The 17,500-nt window shown below is 35.3% G+C and overlaps 2 long non-coding RNA genes across 2 annotated transcripts in view; both read right to left on the reverse strand.

The window, feature by feature from the left end:
- LOC146452302 (uncharacterized) overlaps positions 1 to 351 on the reverse strand; it is a 47,782-nt gene extending 47,431 nt beyond the window's left edge. Inside the window, exon 1 of the long non-coding RNA XR_014859789.1 lies at positions 1 to 351. This exon is cut by the window's left edge and continues 27 nt beyond it. This is a non-coding gene — a long non-coding RNA (uncharacterized LOC146452302).
- A 15-nt stretch (positions 352 to 366) lies between these two features.
- LOC146452303 (uncharacterized) overlaps positions 367 to 17,500 on the reverse strand; it is an 85,483-nt gene continuing 68,349 nt past the window's right edge. The window contains exon 4 of the long non-coding RNA XR_014859788.1: positions 367 to 509. This is a non-coding gene — a long non-coding RNA (uncharacterized LOC146452303). The remainder of the gene's footprint in view (positions 510 to 17,500) is intronic.

Below are 17,500 nucleotides of genomic sequence, written 5' to 3' on the forward strand. Positions count from 1 at the left end.
ACTGAAACGGGACCCGAAGCTCTGCGTGACGTCGCACTAGTTTGCTGACAAGATTGACGGGAGATAAAATGATAACTGCTAATGTGGGATAAATTGGCCACAAAGTGACGCTTTTATTTCACCTGACATCAAGAACATCGATATAATAAACATCACGCAATCTCTTAAGCAAAGGTGGGGTTAAATATCGGCAAAGAGCCAAGTCATATTAAAAGGCAACAAAAGCCTAAAAAGAAAGGCCGGAGCATGGGGAGGGGGCGGGAAAAATAATTCTTCTACAGTACCGGAGATCTGCGTTCGGATGTTAACACGATGGGAATGAAGGCGAGAAGGACCACCAGATAAATTGATCTTGCCTCTAACCTCGGTGTTATTAGATATGACCTCATTTCATTGGCTTAAGTTCTATGATTGACAACGCTCCTTACCCCATGCAACGGCACACCTAAATACTTAACTATCACGGGCCTCGAGATAAAATCACATTATGCTTATGTCATAATGTTGGCCTTTTCTTAATCGCTACAAATTATATGTGCATACTATATTTTATGTATCAATTCATATTATACGAAGCACTTTGTTTTCTTAATTGCGACAAATTATATGCGCGTACTATATTTTAGGTGTCACTTCATATTATACGAAGCCCTATGTTTTCTTAATCGCTACAAATTATATGCGCGTACTATACTTGAAGTTTAGTTATTGCTTCATATTATACGAAACACTTTGTTTTCTTAATTGCTACAAATTATGTTCGCGTACTATATTTTCGGTATCACATCATATTACTCGACATACTATGTTTAAATAATTGCGACGAATTATATGCGCGTACTACAGTTTAGTTATTGCTTCATATTATACAATGCGCTGTTTTCTTAATCGCTTCAAATTATATGCGCGTACTATATTTTAGGTATCATTTAATATTATAAGACGCACTATGTTTTCTTAACCGCTACAAATTATATGCGTGTACTATATTTTAGCTATCACTTAATATTATACGACGCACTATGTTTTCTTAATCGCTACAAATTTTATGCGCGTACTATAATTTTGGTATTACTTTATATTATATGACGCACTATGGTTTGTTAATTGCTACAAATCATATGCGCGTACTATATTTTAGGTATCAATTCATATTCTACAATGCACTATGTTTTCTTAATCCCTAAAAATTATATTGCGCTTACTACAGTTTTGTTCTTGCTTCATATTATAGGATGCGCTGTTTTCTTAATCGATAAAAATTATATGCGCGTACTATATTTTAGGTATCACTTCATATTATGCGACGCATTATGTTTTCTTAATCGCTACAAATTATATTCGCGTACTATATTTTAGGTATCACTTCATATTCTACGATAGACTATGTTTTGTTAATCGCTTCAAATTATATGCGCGTACTCTATTTTAGGTATCACTTCATATTATACGACGCACTATGTTTTCATAATCGCGACAAATTATAAGTGCCTACTACAGTTTAGTTATTGCTTTATATTATAGGATGTGCTGTTTTCTTAATCGATACAAATTATATGCGCGTACTATATTTTAGGTATCACCTCATATTCTACGATAGACTATGTTTTCAAAAAAAATTATAGCTACAAATTATATGCGCGTACTATATTTTACGTATCACTTCATATTATACGACGCTCTATGTTTTCCTAATTGCTTCAAATTATATGCGCACAGTATAGTTTAGTTAGCACTTCATATTATACGACGCAGTTTGTTTGCCTAATTGCTAAAAATTATATGCGCGTACTATATTTTAGGTATCACTTAATATTATAAGTAGCACTATGTTTTCTTAACCGCTTTAAATTATATGCGTGTACTATATTTTAGGTATCACCACATATTATACGACGCACTATGGTTTCTTCATTGCTACAAATTATATGCGCGTACTATATTTTAGGTATCACTTCAAATTAGATGACACACTTTGTTTTCTTATTTGCTACAAATTTTATGCGGATACTATAGTTTAGGTATCACTTCATATTATTCGATACACTAGGTTTTCATAATCGCTACAAATTATATGCATGCACTATATTTTAGGTATCACTTCATATTATAGGATGTTCTATGTTTTCTTAAATGCTACAAATTTTATGCGCGTATTATAGTCTAGTAATTGCTTCATATTACACGACGAACTATGTTTTCTTAATTGCAACAAGTTGTATGCGCATACTATACATGTAGTTTATTAACGCTTCATATTATACGACGCACTTTGTTTTCATTATTGAACAAATTATGTGCGCATACTACATTTTAGGTATCACTTCATATTATATGATACAGTATGTTTACATAATCGCTACAAATTATATGCGCGTACTATATTTTAGGTATCACTTATTATTACACGACACGCTATGTTTTCTTAACCGCTAAAAACTATATGCGCGTACTATATTTTAGGTATCACTTCATATTATACGACTCGCTATTGTTTTCTTAATTGCTACAAATTATATGCGCGTACTATATTTTAGGTATCATGTAATATTATACGACGCACTATGCTTTCATAATCGCAACAAATTATATGTGCGTACTACAGTTTAGTTATCGCTTTATATTATAGGATGTGCTATGTTTTCTTAATAGCTACAAATTATATGCACGTACTATATTTTAGGTATAACTTCATATGATACGACGAACTATGTTTTCTTCATTGCTTCAAATTATATCCGCGCACTATAGTTTAGTTATCGCTTCTTATTATACGATGCACTTTGTTTGCTTAATTGCTACAAATTATATGCGCGTACTATATTTTAGGTATCACTTAATATTATACGACGGGCTATGTTTTCTTAACCGCTACAAACTATATGCGCGTACTATATTTTAGGTGTCGATTCATATTCTACGACGCACTATGTTTTTATAATCGCTACAAATTATATGTGCGTACTATATTTTAGGTATCAATTCATATTATACAATGCACTTTGTTTTCTTAATTGCTTTAAATTATATTTGCGCACTATAGTTTAGTTATTGCTTCATATTAGACGGCACACTTTGTCTGCTTAATTGCTACGAATCATATGCGCGTAGTGTATTTTAGGTATCACTTCATATTCTATGATGTACTATGTTTTCTTAATCCCTACAAATTAAATGCGCGTACTACAGTTTAGTTTTTGCTTCATATTATAGGATGTGCTATGTTTTCTTAATCGATACAAATTATATGCTCGTACTATATTTTAGGTATCACTTCATATTATAAGTCAAACTATGTTTTCTTCACCGCTACAAATTATATGCGCGTACTATATTTTAGGTATCACTTAATATTATACGACGCATTATGTTTTCATAATCGCGACAAATTATATGTGAATACTACAGTTTAGTTATACGCTTCATATTATAGAATGCGCTATATTTTGTTAATCGATACAAATTATATGCGCATACTATATTTTAGGTATCTCTTCATTTTATATGATGCGCTATGTTTTCATAATCGCGACAAATTAGTTATTGCTTCATATTGTACGACGCGCTATGTTTTCTTAATCGCTACAAATTATATGCACGTACTATATTTTAAATATCACTTCATATGATACGACGAACTATGTTTTCTTAATTACTTCAAATTATATGCGCGCACTATAGTTTAGTTATCGCTTCATAATATACGATGCACTTTGTTTGCTTGATTGCTACAAACTATATGCGTGTATTATATTTTAGGTATCACTTCCTATTATACCACGTGCTATGGTTTCTTAATTGCTACAAATTATATGCGCGTACTATATTTTAGATGTCACCTCATATTCTACGACGCACTATGTTTTCTTAATCGGTACAAATTATATGTGCGTACTATATTTTAGGTATAAATTCATATTATACGATGCACTTTGTTTTCTTAATTGCTACAAATTACATGAACATACTAATATCTTAGGTATCACTTCATATTATACGAAGCACTATGTTTTCATAATCGTTACAAATTATTTGGGCGTACTATATTTTAGGTATTACTTAATATTATAGGATGTGCTATGTTTTCTTAATAGCTACAAATTATATGCACGTACTATATTTTAGGTATCACTTCATATGATACGATGAACTATGTTTTCTTAATTGCTTCAAATTATATGCGCGCACTATAGTTTAGTTATCGCTTCATATTATACGATGCACTTTGTTTGCTTAATTGCTACGAATTATATGCGCGTACTATATCTTAGGTGTCACTTCATATTATACGACGTGCTATGGTTTCTTAATTGCTACAAATTATATGCGCGTACTATATTTTAGGTGTCACTTCATATTCTACGACGCACTATGTTTGTTTAATCGCTACAAATTATATGTGCGTACTATATTTTAGGTATAAATTCATATTATACCATGCACTTTGTTTTCTTAATTACTACAAATTAGTTATTGCTCCATATTATACAACGCGCTAGGTTTTATTATTGTCGCTGTTCTGGATAATGTATAACTAACTTTGTTGAGACTATATTTGCTTGGCTGATTTAAGAACAAACTATGACTAAAAGCAAGACAACCACACCTTTTGGCGTAATGGGGGGACACCGCTCAGTGATTGGCACGACAGGCGACTTCGCTTGCATGACCATTTCAAAGCCTTACTTCCTGGCACTACGAGCTGCAACCTAGGACCACACACTGCTGCGGCAGCATACCTGAGGCCAGCAACGCACCAATTTACGAAGAGTATTGGCAGGTCAGAAAAAACTAGAAGCGCTACGAGCTGTAACCTTGGCCAGCAACGTGCTACTGCGGCAGCACTACGAGCTGAAACCTCAGGCCAGCAACACGCAAACACCTAGTGACTAGACGACTTATAGGGCCTCACCTATCTCCCCAGCAGAGCTGGATCAGACAAGACTGTTGGCCAGTAGAAAATGAGAAAAACAATAAATTGAGCTTGCTTGGGGAAGTCGCTGCGCAGACTTAACCGCCACAGATACACGCGAGCGTCTATCCCCCCAATGAATGGGGGTATTTACCAATCGAACCACTTAGCAAGCATGAAATAAACTGCAATGAGACAGTTACGAAATGTTACAATGGATCCTAACAATTAACGAGACAACAAAGAGATAAAGATAAAGGTACAATTGTTGACCGATACATTACAGTAACACTTAGAGCCCACAGGGCATTGAGTGTCACGCTCCATTAACTGCGTTTTACATTTGTGCTGTAAAACTATCTTAATCGCCACAAATTATATGCGAGCACTATATTTTACATATCACTTCATATTATACGAGGAACTATGTTTTCTTAATCGGAACAAATTATATGCGGGTACTATATTTTAGGTATCACTTAATATTATACGACGCACTATGTTTTGTTAATCGCTACAAGTTATATGCGTGCACTATATTTTAGGTATCACTTCATATTATACGACACACTATGGTTTGTTAATTGCTACAAATCATGTGCGCGTACTATATTTTAGGTATCACTTCATATTCTACGATGCGCTATGTTTTCATAATCGCGACAAATTAGTTATTGCTTCATATTGTACGACGCGCTATGTTTTCCTAATCGCTACAAATTATATGCGCGTACTATATTTTAGGTATCACTTAATATTATACGACGCACTATGTTTTCATAGTCGCAACAAATTATATGTGCGTACTACAGTTTAGTTATCGCTTCATATTATAGAATGCGCTATATTTTCTTAATCGATACAAATCATATGCGCATACTATATTTTAGGTATCACTTCATATTTTATGATGCGCTATGTTTTCATAATCGCGACAAATTAGTTATTGCTTCATATTGTACGACGCGCAAATTATATGAGCGTACTAATATCTTAGGTATCACTTCATATTATACGACGCACTATGTTTTCATAATCGCTACAAATTATATGCGCGCACTTTATTTTAGGTATTACTTCATATTATAGGATGCGCTATGTTTTCTTAAATGCTACAAATTATATGCGCTTACTATTGTTTAGTAATTGCTTCATAGTACACGACGTACTATGTTTTCTTAATTTCTAAAAATTATATGCGCGCAATATATTTTAGGCATCACTTCATTTTTTTTTTGAGCACTTTATTAGCAACACAAAACTACTTACAATTATTATAGGCTTAGTTAAATAATAAACTTAGTTAAATACTTATATTACAACAGCTACAGGATTATGTATCTAGAAAGTTTTTTTTACTGTACAAACATTAATATGAACTTACAATACAACAGCTAAAACTACACTATTACAATTTACTAACGCTACTGACAAAAAAATATGCCTAATACATGTAACAGTTCTAATTACTATAGAAATTATGAATCTAATCTTACTCGAAATACGTTACTTACACTACACCAAACTATTTACAAAACACTACTCGCAGTAAGATTACTAAAGCTATGTATAATATTGTATATAAAACTGTGGGGAAGTGCAACCAGTCAAGATCACAAAGATAGAAAAAAACAAAAACAAAAAATACAGAGACTTAGGTTTCAGGTTGTAGGTAAGGCACCAAAAGATCCCATTTCTTTTCTGCTGTTCTACAGTTTTTTTCTATTTCATAGGTTTGCTTTATTAAATGTAAAAACCTACCTATTATTGGGTCTTGTCCTTTTGAGTGGCATAGCCAGATAAAATATTTTGCAGTTAGACATATGAAGTTGATTTGGAGTTTGTAATCTGAGCTATCTGGCCTCACACCCAAGGCTGTCTCTATAGTTAATTGGCTCTTTTCTAATGGTCTTTGAGAGGATTTTATCCAAGTCGAAACATCAGCCCAGAAAGATTTTGTTTTTTCACATTCCCAGAAAAGGTGTATTAAGTTCTCTCTTTCATTATGACAAAAAGTGCATTTGTCATTATCCTTAATTCCAATTTTTTGCAGAAAACTATTTGTTGCTAAACGACGATGTAGAAATTTGAAATTAAAATAAATAAATTTGGAATTCCTGGTGCACTTAAAGGATGTTTGATAGGCCATTTTCCAATTAAAATAATTGTTGGGGCCAGAAACTATGTCCTTCTTCCATTTTTCCTGAGATGAGATCGGCTGCTCACTTTTTTTTAAAACAAGCTTGTGGTAAACAAATTGAGACGGTTTTTGAGTTTTCAGTAATTTGAGCCAGAAACTCTCATATTTAATCTGGGTCTTTGTCTTAGGTCTGCATAAACGGTTCACTGCAGAAATTACTCCAAAGAAGGATAATGGTCGGACCTGAAAATCATATTTATTTTGAAATGCCTGTAGAGAAAGAAAGCTGCAGGAGTCATCCAATAGATGTTTGACTTGTGTTATTCCTTTAGATATCCAGTCGTAATACATTACAGGTTTGTTCTGTATTCGTATTAATGAGTTGTGCCACAAAGGGGACGACAAGAAGTGATCGTCGGACGTTATTGTTTCCTCAAAACAAACCTCTGACCAAATTTCAACAATTTCTTTTACAAAGGGGTCTGAAATTTTTAAGTCTTTAATATCCTTTAAATTAAGGTTTCCTTTGGGAAGTGCATTACCTCCGAATTTTTCAAGTTGCAAGTCAAAGAAACATTTCCATTTGCCATTGTTTTCCGGATCGAGATATTTTTTAATCCAGACCACCTTTAGAGCGTTATTAAATGATGCTATGTCCAACATTTTCAGGCCTCCATTTGTGTAGTCATTAATCCTTATTTTGCGCTTGACTTTATCTCCCTTACCATTCCATAAAAAGGCATAAAACAATGAGTTTATCTCTTTGATCGCTTCATGATTAGTTTGCAAGGGAGAGAGTCTATAGACTAATTGCGACGCAACAAGGCTTTTTAAAACTACAATTTTTCCCAATAAAGTGAGCCTACGAAATTTCCAGCATTCCATGATAGAATTAATTTTTTTAACCTTTTCGGTATAATTCAGAGAGAGCATGATATTTGGGTCTGTTGAAAACCACACGCCTAGAGCTTTAACTTTTTTCTTTGGCCATTTGAAATCTTTTTCCGGGCAGAGCCTATGTTCGCAGTCAACTCTAGACCCAATCCATAGAGCTTCTGTCTTCTTATTGTTGAGCCTGAGGCCAGATATATTCCCAAAAGCGTCTATAAGGAGTAAAGATTCAATAAAAGACTCTTCTGAACCATCCAAGATCAGTGTTGTGTCATCTGCAAACTGGCTCAATTTTAACTCTGTTCCATTTATCTTTATACCTGCTATTTCTTTTTTCCTTCGAATAGCTTCAGCAGCAAGTACCTCAACGGAGAGGACGAATAGATAAGGCGACAAAGGACAGCCTTGCCTAACTCCTCAACTAAGTTGAAAGAAATTACTTGACCAGCCATTATTCAAGATACAGCTTTCAATATCACTGTAAAAGAGTTTGGTCCACCTTAGCAGCGACGAACCAAAACCAAAATGTTGTAAAGTTTTATTTATAAAAGACCACTCTAAGGTATCAAAAGCTTTCTCAAAATCGAGGAAGAGTAGAATCCCTGGGGTGTTGTTTTCTGCTGTGTGTTTAATAATGCTGTCTATGGTGCGTATATTCTCGCTCATATTTCTGCCTCTTATAAAACCTGTTTGGTCTTCAGAAATGAGTTTAGGAAGAAACGCCTTAAATCGACTTGCAACGGCTTTCGACGCAATCTTATAATCACAGTTAAGTAGTGTTATTGTTCGCCAATTCTTAATTGAAGTCAGGTCAGCATCCTTTTTCGGTATGAGTTTAACAATTCCACGTCTTTGTGATATTGAAAGACTACCTGTATCGTATGAGTAGTTAAGAGCCTTGATTAAAATTTCTCCTATATCATTCCAGTAAACTTTGTAAAATTCACAAGGGAGGCCATCTGTGCCTGGCGTTTTCTCAGATACCATGTCTTTTAAAGCTCCTAGACATTCTTTCAAGTTAAGGGGTCCTTCGCAAAAGAGCTGCTCTTCATTATTTAGAAACGTTCCATTTTGTAGAGGCGAAAAAAAGGTTTCTGCAGAATCTTCATTGACCTTAGAGCTATAAAGAGTTTTGTAGTAGGACTCACACTCTGATAATATCTCTTTGTCTGACAAAATTAATTTATCTTCATCGTCTTTCAGTTGAGTGATTGTTCCTTGTTTGCAGTGCCTTTTCTCAAGATTGAGAAAATATGCAGTATTTTTTTCACCTTCGTTGTACCACCGAGATTTTGACCTCAAAATCGCACCTTTTGTTTGCTTATTGTTTCTAATTCACGCCTTTTCGTTTCTAACTCTGTCCAATTTCTCTCTTTTTGTTCTCCGTCCGAAAGAGTATCGGCTAATTGTCCTTCTAACACCTTAATTTTTTTTTCAACTTCAATTTGTTTTGATCCTAGATTCCTTTTCTTTGTTGCACCGTATTTCATGGATGCTTCTCTCACTTTCATCTTTATCATTTCCCATAGAAGGTTTGGATCAACAGTATCATCTTTCTCATATTCTTCTTTGGTTTTCACTATAACTGATTTGATTTGATCTACGTAATTTTTATCTGATAAAAACGAGGTGTTGAGTTTCCAGAACCCTCGGCCTCTTGTGTTGGAGTGTAGTGAAATGTGTAAAGTAATCATAGAATGATCCGTTTTGTAGCCTGGTAATATATCAGCATTGATGGTGTTACAAAGCGTACATTGACTAATTAGAAAAAAGTCAAGTCTACAGTGGATTTCAGGTTTCCTTTGTCGCCATGTATATCTCAGAGAGTTCGGATTTAGAGCTCTCCAGACGTCAACTAGGTCTAAGTTTTCAGAGAAGTTATTAATAACTTCCAAAGATTTATAATGAGTTCTGGCAAGGCCGCCTTTTTTGTCTTTCTCAACATCCAAAACCAAATTAAAGTCACCTCCTACTATAATGTCCTCACAATTGAAGTCCGTTAAATGCTCAAAGAATGTTGTGAAAAAATTTGGATTGTCATCATTTGGAGCATAGATATTTGCCAGTGTTATCTGTTTCCCACTTGAGTTTAAGTCACATATCACAAAACGTCCCTCGGGGTCGACGTAACTTTTAGAGATTTGAAAAGCAAAATTATTGTTGAATAATATTGCGACACCTGCCTTTTTGCTGGAACAGCAGCTGAAAAGAGCTTGATAGCCCCATTCAGCCCGCCAGTCATGCATGCTGCTGTTCGAACAATGCGCTTCTTGAACAAAGAAGATTGAATATTTTTTTTCTCGGAGCCATTTGAAAGTTTCTTGTCGTTTTACCTTGTCTCCCAAACCTCTAATATTTATTGATGCTATCTTAAGATCCGTTTTTTTGCGCTGGTTTGTGTCAAATATGTCATACGGAACTGGTGGCACTCCCTCAAAAGACGTTTAACTTCAACACAAAAATGAACACTTACATGAAACGTGCACAAAAATAATAATCCAAAAAAGGTAAACAAAAACAAAAACAGACAGACAGTAGATATTAAAAACATCAGTAAGGCACGGCGAGAAGTAGCAAACAGCTTGGTAGTTTAACGTTTAGTTAGTTGCGTCCGCCTTCGACAAAGCAATGTTAAAGTGCTATTTTCGTATCACATTTGTGTCGTTATACATCGAGTTGTTTACCTACCGGCCAAAATTTTCCTCTAACAAATAACTTGTCCGGTTGTGAAGCGCTGAAAGAAGCGGGGATACCGTTTCTTCGTGCTAGTTTCAAAGTCTCGATCTGAGGTTTCCTTCTGTCGGAAGATCCCTGAACATTTGATATCCGGTTCCCTGCAGGCGGCGTCCCAGGGCTAATAACTTCTCGCAGTCTTGAAAGCGCAAGAAGCGAGCGAGAATCGGTCTTGGTTTTCCGTCTCTGCTCTTCCCGACGCGATGTACTCTTTGCATCTCTACATCCCTTGCATTTAAGAAGCCAAGCTCTTGTTCCAAGAAATTTCGTAGAACTTGTTCGGTGTCTTCCCTTTGATCTCTTGTAGCAGTCTCTTTGACGTTCATAAATTTGATGTTTTCGCGTCTCGAGTACGCTTCAAGATAAAGATTTTTTGTGTGTAGGTCATCCGTTTTCTTTTCAAGGGCTCTCATTTGACGTGTCAAGTTGGCCAATTCTGCCTCGGAGGCTGCTTGTTTTGCAGTGACGTCTTCAAGATTCTTTTCCTTCATCTTAATGTTATCCTTCATGACAGCTATTTCGTGTTCGTTGCCATGTTGGGCATCCTCCAGTACCTTTGTTCTTGACTCTAAATTTTCTAATTTTGCTTCAATCTTCTCCAAGGCATTTTCGATACTGTCCAGTTTTGTCAACTTTTCTAGTATCTGCTCCAACTGGCGACTGACATTTTCCGACATTGTAAGAGCTTTCAAGATGTCGTCCCCTTCTTCTTCGACAGAACTATTCTGAACTTGACTTTTAGCTTTCTTTTTTTCCGGAGAGTTGTTGGAGTCTTCTGAGGAATTAGGGGATCTATTTCTACGTCTTGACATATAACGTTTCAATACATTGGCCATTTATCCTTTTCGAAAAATGCTATCGCAAGCGGACGACAAACGCAAACGTCCTATTCCGCCATTACTCGCCCATCATATGATACAACGCACTATGTTTTCATAATCGGAACAAATTATATGTGCGTACTACAGTTTAGTTATCGCTTCATATTATAGGACGCGCTATGTTTTGTTAATCTCTACAAATTATATGCTCGTACTATATTTTAGGTATCACTTCATATTATAAGTCAAACTATGCTTTCTTAACCGCTACAAATTATATGTGCGTACTATATTTTAGGTATCAATTTATATTATACGATGCACTTTGTTTTCTTAATTGCTACAAATTATATGAGCGTACTAATATCTTAGGTATCACTTCATATTATACGATGCACTATGTTTTCATAATCGCTACAAATTATATACGCGTACTATATTTTAGGTATCACTTAATATTATACGACGCACTATGTTTTCTTAACCGCTACAAATTATATGCACGTACTATATGTTAGGTATCGCTACATATTATACGATGCACTACAGTTTCTTAATTGCTACAAATTATATGCGCGTACTATATGTTAGGTGTCACTTCATATTATACGACGCCATATGTTTTCTTAATCGCTACAAATTATATGCGCGTACTATATTTTAGGTATTACTTCACATTATGCGATGCACTATGTTTTCGTAATTGCTACAAATTATTTGCGCATACTATATTTTAGGTATCACTTCATATTATACAACGCACTATATGTTTTCTTAATTTGTTCAAATTATATGCGCATACTATTTTTAGGTATCACTTGATATTATACGACGCGCTATGTTTTCTTAATTGCTACAAATTAGTTATTGCTCCATATTATACAACGCGCTAGGTTTTATTAATGTCGCTGTTCCGGATAATGTATAACTAACTTTGTTGAGACTATATTTATATTTGCTTGGCTGATTTAAGAACAAACTATGACTAAAAGCAAGACAACCACACCTTTTGGCGTAATGGGGGGACACCGCTCAGTGATTGGCACGACAGGCGACTTCGCTTGCATGACCATTTCAAAGCCTCACTTCTTGGCACTACGAACTGCAACCTTGGACCACACACTGCTGCGGCAGCATACCTGAGGCCAGCAACGCGCCAATTTACGAAGAGTATTGGCAGGTCAGAAAAAACTAGAAGCGCTACGAGCTGTAACCTTGGCCAGCAACGCGCTACTGCGGCAGCACTACGAGCTGAAACCTCAGGCCAGCAATATGCAAACACCTAGTGACTAGACGACTTATAGGGCCTTACCTATCTCCCCAGCAGAGCTGGATCGGACAAGACTGTTGGCCAGTAGAAAATGAGAAAAACAATAAATTGAGCTTGCTTGGGGAAGTCGCTGCGCAGACTTAACTGCCACAGATACACGCAAGCGTGTATCCCCCCAATGAATGGGGGTATTTACCAATCGAACCACTTAGCAAGCATGAAATAAACTGCAATGAGACAGTCACGAAATGTTACAATGGATCCTAACAATTAACGAGACAACAAAGAGATAAAGATAAAGGTACAACCGTTGACCGATACATTACAGTAACACTTAGAGCCCACAGGGCATTGAGTGTCACGCTCCATTAACTGCGTTTTACATTTGTGCTGTAAAACTATCTTAATCGCCACAAATTATATGCGAGCACTATATTTTACATATCACTTCATATTATACGACGCACTATGTTTTCTTAATCGGTACAAATTATATGCGGGTACTATATTTTAGGTATCACTTAATATTATACGACGCACTATGTTTTATTAATCGCTACAAGTTATATGCGTGCACTATGTTTTAGGTATCACTTCATATTATACAACGCACGATGTTTTCTTAATTGCTACAAATTATATGCACGTACTATAGTTTAGTAATTGCTTCATATTATAAGATGCGCTCTGTTTTCTTAATAGCTACAAATTATATGCGCGTACCATATTTTAGGAAGTACTTAATATTATACGACAGACTATGTTTTGATAACCGCTACAAGTTATATGCATGCACTATATTTTAGGTATCACTTTGTATTATAAAACGCACTATGTTTTTTTAATCGCTACAAATTATATGCACGTACTATAGTTTAGTAATTGCTTCATATTATGGGACGCACTATGTTTTCTTGATTGTTTCAAATTATATGTGCGCACTTTAGTTCAGTTATCGCTTCATATTATACGACGCACTTTGTTTTCTTAATTGCTACAAATTATATGCACGTACTATATTTTAGGTATCACTTAATATTATACCACGCACTATGTTTTGTTAATCGCTACAAGTTATATGCGTGCACTATATTTTAGGTATTACTTTATATTATACAACGCACTATGTTTTCTTAATCGCCACCAATTTTATAGCGCGTACTATAGTTTAGTAATTGCTTCATATTATAGGATGCGCTATCTTTTCTTAATAGCTAGAAATTATATGAGCGTACTATATTTTAAGTATCACTTAATATTATACTACCCATTATGTTTTGTTAATCGCTACAAGTTATATGCATGCACTATATTTTAGGTATCACTTCATATTATCCGACGCACTATGTTTTCTTAATTGCGACAAATTATATGCGTGCACTGTAGTTTACCTATTGCTTCATATTAAACGACGCACTTTGTTTTCTTAATTGCTACAAATTATATGCGCGTATTATATTTTAAGTCTCACTTCATATTATACGACGCACTGTGTTTTCATAATGGCGAGAAATTATATGTGCGTACTACAGTTTAGTTATCGCTTCGTATTATAGGATGTGCTATGTTTTCTTAATAGCTACAAATTATATGCGCGTACTATCTTTTAGGTATCACTTAATATTATAAGAGGCACTATGTTTTCTTAACCGCTGCAAGTTATATGCTTATACTATATTTTAGGTATCACTTAATATTATACGACGCACTATGTTTTGTTAATCGCTAGAAGTTATCTGCGTGCACTATATTTTAGGTATATCTTCATATTATACGACACACTATGGTTTCTTAATTGCTACAAATCATATGCGCATACTATATTTTAGGTATCACTTCATATTCTACTCTGCACTATGTTTTCTTAATCGCTACAAATTATGTTGCACGTACTACAGTTAAGTTATTGCTTCATATTATAGAATGCGCTATATTTTCTTAATCGATACAAATTATATGCGCATACTATATTTTAGCTATCACTTCATATTATGGGACGCATTATGTTTTTTTAATCGCTACAAATTATTTGCGCGCACTATATTTTAGGTATCTCTTGATATTGTACGACGCACTTTGTTTTCTTAATCGCTACAATATATATGCGACCACTATATTTTAGGCAGCACTTCATATTATACGACGCACTATGTTTTTTTAATCACTGCAAATTATATGCGCGTACTATACATGTAGTTTACGTATCGCTTCATATTGTACGACGCACTAATTTTACATAATTGCGACAAATTATATGCGCGTACTACAGTTTAGTTATTGCTTCATATTATAGGATGCGCTTTTTTCTTAATCGCTACAAATTATATGCGCGTACTATATGTTAGGTATCATTTAATATTATAAGACGCACTATGTTTTCTTATCCGCTACAAATTATATGCGTATACATGTAGTTTAGGTATCACTTAATATTATACGACGCACTATGTTTTCTTAATCGCTACAAAAGTCATATGCGCGTACTATATTTTAGGTATCACTTCCTATTCTACAATGCACTATGTTTTCTTAATCGCTAAATATTATATTGCACGTACTACAGTTTAGTCATTGCTTTATATTATAGGATACGCTGTTTTCTTAATCGAAACAAATTATATGCGCGTACTATATTTTAGGTATCACTTCATATTATGCGACGCACTATGTTTTCTTGATCGCTACAAATTATATGCACGTACTATGTTTAAGTATGACTTAATATTATAAGATGCACTACGTTTTCTTAATCGCCACAAATTATATGCACGCACTATATTTTATATATACATTTAGTTTTTTTATCGCGTTATATTATGCGACGCACTTTGTTTTCTTAATTTCTACAAATTATATGCGCGTACTATATTTCAGGTATCACTGCATATTATACAATGCACTATGTTTCAATAATTGCGAGAAATTATATGCGCGCACTACAGTTTAGTTATGGCTTCACTTTACAGGAGGCGCTGTTTTCTTAACCGCTGCAAATTATATGCGCGTACTATATTTTAGGTATCACTTCATATTATGCGACGCATAATGTTTTCTTAATCGCTACAAATTATATGCGCGCACTATATTTTAGGTATCTCTTTATATTATACGACGCACTATGTTTTCTTAATCGCTGGAATATATTTGCGACCACTATATTTTAGGTATCACTTCATATTCTACGACGCACTATGTTTTCTTAATCGCTGCAAATTATATGCGCGTACTATACATGTAGTTTAGTAATCACTTCATATTATACGACGCACTATGTTTACATAATCTCGACAAATTAGGTGCGGATACTACAGTTTAGTGATCGCTTCATATTATAGGATGCGCTGTTTTCTTAATCGCTACAAATTATATGCGCGTACTATATTTTAAGTATCATTTAATATTATAAGACGCACCCCTTGTGAAAATTTTTCCGGGATCTCGGCGCGTTTTTGGCCGCCGAGATTTTCATCTCGCTGCGATCTCGGCGCGATCTCGGGTGTGATCTCGGCGAGATCGCGGCGCGTTTTTGACCGCCGAGATTTTTATGTCGCCGCGATCTCGGCCGAGATCTCGGCGCGTTTTTGGCCGCCGGGATTTTCATATCGACGAGATCTCGGCCAAAAACGCGCCGAGATTACAGGCGAGACTTCGACGAGATGAAAATCTCGGGGGCCAAAAACGCGCCGAGATTAGTGGCGAGATCTCGGCGAGATGAAAATCTCGGGGGCCAAAAACGCGCCGAGATCTCGCCAAATCTCGGGGGCCAATAACGCGGAGAGATTAGTGGCGAGATCTCTGTGAGATTAGAATTTCGACGGCCAAAAAAATGCGGCGAGGAATCCCTGGCGGGATCTCGGCGAGCGAGCATCCGCAGCGGTGTACTGAAAATTTTATCGTTAGACGCGAAAGTAAAGCTTTTTGGTTTGAAATTCTTAATCAGCGGAATAACATTGGAAGGATACTCATAACCGAACTACGTTCTCAAGACGCCCCTAAGCATTTTCCACGAAAAGTGAATATATAACTTCTGTAAGTAAACAACCACTTACTTTCTACCGTATCATTTGAATCATTACGGCTGGGAAATCTGGACAAAAGAGCGAAACTAAGCGGTAAGCTTATGATGTAAATGAATTATGCCAACTAACTGCTTCAAATTGAAAACGAATATAGAAGCTGTGAATCACCAACAATTTATTTCAAAAATTTTACCTTCGAGGTTTCGAGTTATAAAGTTGAAATCGTTCGTGTAGCTAATTACGCTTTGTGAAAGCTATCGATTTCTAAACAAACTCTTTTACTCGCAGTGTTTCTTTAAGCTATTAAGTAAGATGAAATACGGATAAATAATATAAGAAACTAACCTCTTTCTCAATCAATAGATACAAGGCTGTGGAAGAAAGGCATTAAAATCTCAGTTCTCGTGCAAACTTGATGGTCACTTCCACTAAGTTGATTCTTAACACGTTTATAGCTTAACGAGCTTGAACATCCCTTTAGCAAATTTTAAGTCCTCCTTCTCCAGCACCTTAATTATCCAGGACATTCCGTATTCCGTAAAAAATGTGCGGTGACCGAGTTCATAGTGTGCAGTTCAGTTTAGTTCAGTTAGTTTGGGTACCGTAGTTTGTTAACTTAATCAGCAATTAATCTTAATCTTGACCAGTGCTCATCATATCCCTTTTGTGCTATTCTCCGGTTGACCACAGGTTCTTTTATCATGATTTCCAGCC

This window comes from Pavona decussata, unplaced genomic scaffold, assembly GCF_977016875.1.
Source record: "Pavona decussata unplaced genomic scaffold, jaPavDecu1.1 SCAFFOLD_374, whole genome shotgun sequence".
NCBI classification, from domain to species: domain Eukaryota; kingdom Metazoa; phylum Cnidaria; class Anthozoa; order Scleractinia; family Agariciidae; genus Pavona; species Pavona decussata.